The following is a 9,377-nucleotide window of genomic DNA, read 5'->3' on the forward strand; positions in this document are numbered from 1 at the left end:
CTAAATAGCATGTTGTTAACTCTCCATATGTCTGAATCTTTTCCAATTTTCTTTTTGTGGTTGATTACTACTTTAATTCTACTGTGATCTGAAAGGATACTTCTTATGATTTCAAAATTCTTGACTTTATAAATGCTAGTTTTGTGAACTGATATATAGTCTGTATTGAAAATGTTCCATGTGCATTAAGAAAAAAATGTATATTCAGCTTTCTTGGGATGAAAAGTGCTGAACTGTTTATTATGTGTAGTTATCTATCTCTTCTTTAAAGCTTTTGTTTCTTGTTCATTTGCCTGTCTGATCTTTCTATTGAGATGTTACCCCAATATTGTGGTGTAGAGCAATACCCTATAATCTTCAAATCCTGTAACCCACTATTAATGACAAGTAAAAAAAGTGTATGTGAAAAATAAAATAAAATAAAATAAAATAAATACCCCACTATTTTATGTAACGGCTGTAAACAAGTTCCCTTGGTAGTACATGTAGCCTGTAGCTTATACAGAGTGTCCTAAGAGCCCTTGGAGATAGGTCTTTTCACTGAATATTTATTTAATTCCTGATGGTCTAATGTCCCCAATTTCAGGCTTCTGCAGTTATGCAGTACACCTTTGGAAAGCCATCAGTCATAGTGGCCAGGGTCCACATTGTTCAGGCCACCATCTGCTCATCTGCACCAAGCTGCTGCTCAAGAAATATGTGATTTAAACCCTGTATATACATGGGTATAATTCCCGGGATTCCAGAAAATTCATATCTCCAAGAAGTAAGACTGAACTAAGTTTAATGCAAATAAATATGAAAAACACTGCATGTTTGGTGGCTGTGGGAGTTAAGTACATCCCTAAGAGTGACCCCCCGCCCTGAACAAATGGTGGGTCCTACACTTTTGAGAGCCTTAGAGTTCTCCCTTCCTTCATCACACACAATAAATCTACATCTATCTGTTAAAAAGAATACCCTACTACTACTGTATTTTGGTCAATGATTCAATTCAGTTCTATTAATGACTGCTTTATATATGTTATGTCCCTTCATTGGTGTATAGATGCTAAAAGTGTTGTATCCTTATTAACTTATACTTCATTCATAATATAATGCCCATACCTGCCTTAAATTACTTTCCCTATACTGTTTGAGTTTCACCATTCTGAGCTGACATTTTTTAGGTAGAAACAGAAACAGAGGGAGTGAGGAGGTGGGGAAAGGAATACCACCACAACAGTGGGTGCAGCTTTGAACCTGAGTTGTGCACATAATAAAGCAAGTACTTTGTCCAACTATCTTGCCAGTCATACTTTTCTAACTTAATGTCTATTGTACCTGAAGTATGACAAATTTTTCCTGATTTAGGTGCCAGTTAGCATATACAATTGTTGTCCAGCCTTTCACATTGAGTCTATAATCCTCATTCAATATTAAATGAGATTCCTTTACACAGCAGATAGGCTATGAATCCTAATCTAGATTGTTCCATGTCTTTTTGTGCATGAGTTCAAGCCGTTAACAGTTAGTGAAATTATGGACTTAAAAACATTCATTGAGGCAGAGGGTATATAGCATAATGGTTATGCAAATAAACTCTCATGCCTGAGGCTCCAAAGTCCCAGGTTCAATCTTCCACACCACCATAAGCCAGAACTGGAGTGTTCTGGTTTTTAAAAAATAATAATAGAAAGAGAGAGACAAGCTAGTAGTTCAGTGGGAAAGCAATTACAGAAACCAGACCTTCCACCTTCTGCACCCCATAATGACCCTGGGTCCATACTCCCAGAGGGTTAAAGAATAGGAAAGCTATCAGGGGATGGGATGGGATAAGGAATTCTGGTGGTGGGAATTGTGTGGAGTTGTACCCCTCTTATCAATGGTTTTTCAGTGTTTCCTTTCTATAAATAAAAATTAAAATAATAATAATTTTAAAAGATTAAAAAATTCATTGACATTTTTCTATGGATATTGAATGTTTTTGTAGTGATAAATTTCTTTAACTGTTACATATCTAAGCAACTCTTTTTCTTTCCTTTACTAGATTAATGTTTTACAGTCACCAGTGTATACAACAGTTTGTACATGCATAACATTTCTCAGTTTTCCACATAACACAATCCCCATTAGGTCCTCTGTCATCTCTTTCCAGGACTTGCACTCCACTTCTCACCTACCCACCCCAGAGTCTTTTAATTTGGTGCAATACACTGAATCCAGTCCAGTTCACATCTAAAAAACTCTTAATTTCTCTATAAAATATGAATCATAATCTAGGAAGATAGACGGCTTTCTTATTGAACACCAGATTTACCTAGGCAATAGGAATACAAAGTCAAAAGCTTATCTGGAAGCAGAAAACACCCAGAATCACAAAAGAAGTCCGAAGAAAAAAGAACAAAAATGGAAGCATCCTATTTCCTAATTTCCAATTACATTGCAGGGCTATAGAATGATAAAAGTGCATGTTACTAGAACAAAAAATATGGACATACAGATGAGTGAAAGAGAACTAAGAGCACAGAAATAAACTTGCACCTGAAGACAACTAATTAAAGACAATGAAACTCAGTGAAAGGGGAGTATTTTCAATAAATGATGCTGGAAAATTGGGTTAAAGTATACTGAGGAATGAAACAGGACTACTATACATTACTATGCACAACAGTCTATTTAAAACAACTCAGATACTTGGAGGTTAGACCATAAACCATAAAATACCTAGAAGGAAGCATTGGCAGACAACTCCAATATGTTTGCTTTGGAAACATCTGTTAAGGAGTCTAACAACATGAAAAACAAAACAAAAGTAAACTAATAGAAATATATAAAACTGTAACTCTTCCAAACAGCAAAAGGAACTGCCCTCAAAAACAAATAAGATACCCTACTGAATGGGAGATCTTTGCATATTAAAGAAGAGCTGGCAATCAAAGTATATAAAAATCTTATAACAGCAACAATAACAACAAAAAAACCAAGTAACTATATTAAAAATGGGGGGAGGATATTAATAGAATCTTAAACAAAGAAGACACTAACATGGCCAGCAGATGCAGGAGAAAATGCTGGTCTCTTTCAGGAAAATGCTAATAAATACAACAATGAGATATTACTTTATGCCTGTGAGAATGTCATATACCAAAAAGATGAGAAACAAGGGAGGGAACAGGAAATCTTCTACACTATTGGTCAAAATGTGAACTCATTCAGCCCCTGTGAAAATTGTCTCTAGACTCCTCAGAATACTAGATCTGGACCTACCATATGATTCAGCAATTCCTCTCCTAGGGCTTTATCCAAAGAATACAAAAACACCCACCCAAAGATACCTATTATCACAGCTCAAGTTTGGAAACAACCCAAATGTCTGAAGATAAACAAGTCGTTAACAAACTTGTGGTATTGACACATGGGTACAGTTTTCCATCTCACTATGATGAGTGTCTGCACACCACTCCTACCACTCACCTACCATTATTTCCTTCAATAAAACTGACCCAAAAAAAGAGAAGGTTTTGGTGTATTTTCGCAGTTGCATACTACTTAGCTGCAAGAAGTGATGTTGTATCATTTGCTATGTCATGGATGGAACTTGAAGAAAGCATGTTAAGTGGGATCAGACAGGTGGAAAAAGTCTTTCCTGACAGCCTAAATGTGACTTTTTCTGACCCACCATCAGAGTGAGTGCAATCTAGGAGAGATGCTCCCTTCAGGCCCAGGATCTTTTTATAAACAAAGTTTACTAAACGTCAAGAATTCCAGATACAAAGTGGTAGGTTTGGGTGAGAAGCAAAGCAGTGGGGTAAATGATCAAAGATAAAAAGCATAGGGTAGGGTTACTGAATCTAAAGATAGTAGGTTTAAACTCAGTATATGAATGACTTCTGCTTATCAGTAGCTATTGAAAACTCTCTTCCATATCAAATGTTAAGATATTAAATGTCCAGATTTGGCTATCCTCAGGCTTGTTAACCCAGATATGTTGAGGACTATTCAGATAGCTTACTGGAAACAGAGTCTTTCAGCTACTGGCTTAAGTAGTAAGGACATCTGATATGAACGTCCCCATAGAATATGTCCATAAATTTATTTGAATATTAAAAACAAATACGTGCAGCTTAAAAACTAGTGACCAGGAATATGGCAAGTAGTAGTAAATGTCTGAGGCTTCCTTGGTTCCAGGTTCAATCCCTAGCATGATCATATACGAAAGTCAAGTAGTATTTATTCTTTCTCATGAAAATAAATTAATAAAATTAATATATTTTTAAAAGGATAAAAAATATGTTAAATATTTGTGAAATATTAGTCCTCCACAGTAAACCCCCTTTATATTTACATTTATAGAAAGTTATATTCTGTCACTTTTTACTGAGTAAAATTTAAAACAGAATTTCTTTTATTTTACTTCAAATATCTGAGATTTTTGGTTTATCTCCATTTTACTAATGAAAAATAATGAATTGTGACCATTAATGTTTCTGCCAGCATTTGCATAGAGAATTTTCTCCTTTCATTTCCATCCCACTGCCACATGTGAATTAATTTTTCTTTCCCCCAGTTTTCTTTGTCTTATTCCTAACTTTGTATCTCTACACAGTGGTCTAATGGTTCAATAAATCATATCAAGCACTAATTTATGGAGCAGAGACAGTGGTCTTATCTTCCAAGCATGTATAGTTGAATATGTACCTACATAATAATAACTAAATTAGAAAAAAATAACTGTGTTCTTTCTTATTTCCCTAGTTCTGTTCTCTGAGAAAGAATGGTAACTCTAAGTATGAGGGATTCAAAGCTCTTTGCACTCCACCCTCTCTTCAGGTTGTTCCCTCCCCCATGACTCACAAATCTGTCAGTGTGACCCTCATTAATTGTTTTGACCTCACAATAGCCCTCATTTGTTCCCCAGAGTATCGCCTTAGATCTGTAGATCACTTTGATTACTTCCACATCTGGCTTTCATCACATGCTTGTGTTAACCATGAACATGTGCAGAGTTACCCAGCAGGATTTAGGAGACACTCAGTCAGAAAAAATTCATCCCTACTAAGAACACCATCTGGAGAAAATTAAGAGAAGATATTTTCCATTGAGAATCTTTTGTAATTGTATTTTATGTTGTAGTGACAAATAGACTTGAGGACATAGGCTGAAATGGATGCTTTTTTTTTGTCTCTTGAAGACTAAGGAAGAACACTATCTTTCATAAAATTCCCAGATTAACTATGCACCATAAATGTAAATGCATGGCAAGTTCACTACTAAGTAAAGAATTTTCTCGCCAAATCTTATTTAGAATCAGACATAGTCTCCAATAGAAATGTCTTTATAGAGGCTTCTGATACTGTGTGAACAAATAAAGATTTTATGAAAGAGAGAGTGGAAATGAGCCACATTTTCTTGAACTGGATCACCAAACAACTCCAACTATTTTTCCAATCCTTTGGGGTTGGCACAAGCTAAAATTGACTCTGTCAGGCATTTTTCCTTAATTTTTAAATCCATGTGCATTGAGGGAAATTTAATCCGTATGTTTCTGATTCATTTACACTTAACTCATAAAAATATTGTTTTGTAAGAGTCATTTGGCCCTCAAAGGGACTTAAGAGCCCCTCTTACCAGCACACATATGTTCACTGACAAACATGTGGGATCAGAAGAGTCCCTATACACACCCTTAGTTCCTCAGAATTAAGAGTCAGTATCTCTTCCTGAAACTACACTCAAATGGCTTTGTGTGGGAAAAATCATGGACATTTAATTGTGTTTTAGGCTACAGAAAGATTAACTTTCCACTTTCTGGGTGTAGCTGGAATGAAATTATTTCAAGGAATCAGATATCTCTGATTCCTTGAAGGAGATGGTATTGATTTTTAATGCAATATAAAATTAAAATGGAATAAATTTTTCAAAAGTAGGTTATCATTCTAACAATCAATTATTTTATTTTATTTATTATTGGATAGAGACAGTCAGAAATCAAGAGAGGAGGGAGAGATAGAGAGGGAGAGACACAGAGAGTCACCTGCAGCCCTGTTTCACCACTTGTGAAGCTTTCCTCCTGCAGGTAGGGACCAGGGGCTCAAACCTGGGTCCTTGTGCACTGTAACATGTGTGCTCAACCAGGTGTGCCACCACCTGGCCCTGGCATGCATATGTCTATGGAGAATGAACTGAGGAAAGACAAGTAAGACAAGTAAGTGATGAAGGTGTAGAATTTGAGAAGACTGGGCTTGGGTGGTGGTACACTCAGTAGTACATATAAATTACCATGTTCAAGGACCAGGGCTCAAATTCTTGTCTCCACCGCTAGCCCCAATGCAGGGTTATGCCTCATGAGTGGTGAAGCTATGCTAAAGGTGTCTGTCCACTCCTTCTCTCTTCCTTTTCATCCTCTGTCAATAGAAATTAGATAGATGATAGACTGATTGATTGATTGATGATAGAGAGATGGAATAGTAGTGCAGACATCATATCTCAACAATAACCATGGTAGCAAAATAAATAAATATAAAGTGTTTGAGGTGACTGCACTAAGTCTTTATAAAAAAGTCTTCCCAATGTCTGAGATGAAGTCATTTATCTGTAGTCAGGAAATCATGGCAATCATTTCAGAAGAGTTCCTGATATTAAGAGCTGAAAATCACTAAAACATTTTTTTAAAAAGAAGCAATGAAATATGTGAGGTCAGTTATCAGCACACCTCAAAGCAGTAAGATAAATTCTAGGACATCAGCAAGCCTACAAAATCCTGTTCTGATATGTATTTCTAGAAAGCCTCTTTCTCCCATATGGCACTGGGAATTTGAGGAGCTGCTATGTAAAGAAGCAGAAGATGAATCTTTACTAAGTGGGAGAAAATACTATATTTTACCATAAGAGAACCTTGATGAATTCAGTTGTAATATTTTACAAATTTATACTGAAAGAAACTGGCTATTTGCAAAAACACTTCTATACTATCACAGGGATTTATCTCTGATATTGTCAGCATAACATCATTAGATTTTCCTTACTTCACAACTAATGGATATCTCTTCCCAGAGAAATGTCTCTTTTTTAATTTCATATTTTTAGTTTAAAGCAGGTAGTTTTTCTTCCTCCTAAAGCTGCCATTTTACTTGGACAATTGTATCAAGCTTTTACTTTTTGAAACATTTGTAAATTTTTTAAGCATTTATTTCCAAATGAAATTATGCCTGTTTAATTTTGATTAGGATTAAACAGTATTTATGTTTCTCTTCCAAAGCTTTGAAACAGAGTACAAGAGAATGGGTTCTGTCTGAAGAATACACTTACTAGCCAATTAGATTAACTATCGAATCTACTTCAGGAAAAAAGTAATAATATGGTAATGGTTTAATTTCATCAAACCACTTTGTATGTTTTCATTTTCTAAAAAAATTTCAATTTTTTTCTTTACTTAATTGAAATCAGTCTCCAAGTAAAATAGAATTAAATAAAGATGATATTTTCTCACTCAGTAGAAACTTGTGTCATCAGAACAACATAGATTCTTCACTGACATAATTTGCTCTTTTCTTTCTTGTGCGTGTAAAAAACAGCAGCTCAGAAGTATTGCTTTTTATAAAGCAAAAACAACAAAAAATTAAAAACACTAATTTTCCGGGAGTCGGGAGGTAGCGCAGTGGGTTAAGCGCATGTGGTGCAAAGCCCAAGGACCGGCGTAAGGATCCTGGTTCGAGCCCCCAACTCCTCACCTGCAAGGGAGTCCCGTCACAGGTGGTGAAGCAGGTCTGCAGGTGTCTATCTTTATCTCCCCCTCTCTGTCTTCCTCCCCTTTCTCCATTTCTCTCTGTCCTATCTAATGACGACGACATCAATCACAACAATAACTACAACAACAATAGAAAGACAACAAGGGCAACAAAAGGGGAAAATAAATAAATAAAATTTTTAAATAAATAAATTAAATAAAAACATAGATTTTCCTTTGCTAGTCTCACGTTTTCACTCATCACCAAACCTGGATAGCTATTTTCCTATAAACTTGATATCTTCAGGCAATGTAACTAGCCCACCTACCCACTGGGCTTGCCACTTCTCTGCTGAGCCTATACACACTGGTTCAAAATGTCTCATGAAGGATCAACAAAATAGCTAACTTGGATAATGTGCCTACTTTCCCATACATTTGACCCAGGTTTATATCCAGGCCTTCCCGTGCTGGGAGATGCTCTTCTGTTTTGTCTTTCTTTCTTATTCTCTCTTTTTTATTAATTTTATTTATTTATTATTATTGGATAGGGACAGAGATAAATGAAGAGGAGAAAAGACAGTGTGGGAAAGAGACAGAGAGACACCTGCAGCCCTGCTTCACTACACATGAATCTCCTCCCTGCAGGTGTGGACCAGGGTCCTTTCACACTGTAATATGTGCACTTAACCAGATACACCACTGCCTCCCCCCCCTTTTATTTTAATTCTAGAGCACCCCTTAGTTGTGGTTCATGGTGGTACAAGGGATTGAACCTGGAACTTTAGAGCTTCAGGCATGAGAGTCTTTTTTGAATAACCATTATGCTATCTACCCCTGCCCCTTTCTTACTCTCTGTCTCTGTCTTTCTGTCTGAAAAAGCTGACCCAGAGCAGCAAAGTTTAAGTGACTAAATTAAAGAAAGGGTTGACAAAATAACTCGTTTGGAAAGTGTGCTGCTTTGACATGTTTGTGATCCAGGTTAAAGCAGAGCCCACAACGTTGAAGCATTGTTGCTGTGGTCTCTTTCTGCTTCTTTGTTTAAAATTAGACAACTTAAATTAAAATAGTTAAATTTAATATTAAAGAAAACAGTTAAGAAATAGGCAACTTCACTATCAGATGTTAGAGATCCTATGGAAGAAAAATAAGATGTCGTAAGAAGTAAAAAAAAAAAAGGTAGAAAGTGGATGTAAAGTGAAAGGATGGCTTCACTGATAAGGTGATATTTGAACAGAAGTATGAAAACAGAGATTGGGTTGGCCAGCTTTATATCTCAGACAGAAGAAAGTAATGGAAAAGTCTTGAGGAAAGAACATGATTTCAGAAGAACATGGAGGACAAAAGAGGCAGGAAACAGAGTGAGGACCCTAGAAAGTAGGAATGAAAACAGAGAGGATAAATCTGAACCACACACTTTCAAATTCATTAGGTAGAACTGGAAAGTGGAGAATTCTAAACAGATAAGGATGGTTCTGGATTATATTGGAAAAGATAAGTCCTGGATAGTTTGTGAGGAGAGTGGAAAGGGCAAAGGAGAAAACAGAAACTGTAGAAAGTTATGCAATTATCCTGATGAGCTGAGTTGATGGCTTGTACAGTTTGTATTGGCAATGGTGAGAAATGGCTAGACTGTAGGTGCATTTCAGTTAGAGCCAATAGGATTTAG

General features: G+C 36.1%; 1 pseudogene; it reads left to right on the plus strand.

The window, feature by feature from the left end:
• The first annotated feature begins 409 nt into the window (after positions 1-409).
• On the plus strand, positions 410-533 carry LOC132539175 (small nucleolar RNA SNORA70; annotated as a pseudogene).
• The last annotated feature ends 8,844 nt before the right edge of the window (positions 534-9,377 follow it).

Source organism: Erinaceus europaeus, chromosome 6 (genome assembly GCF_950295315.1).
Source record: "Erinaceus europaeus chromosome 6, mEriEur2.1, whole genome shotgun sequence".
NCBI lineage: Eukaryota > Metazoa > Chordata > Mammalia > Eulipotyphla > Erinaceidae > Erinaceus > Erinaceus europaeus.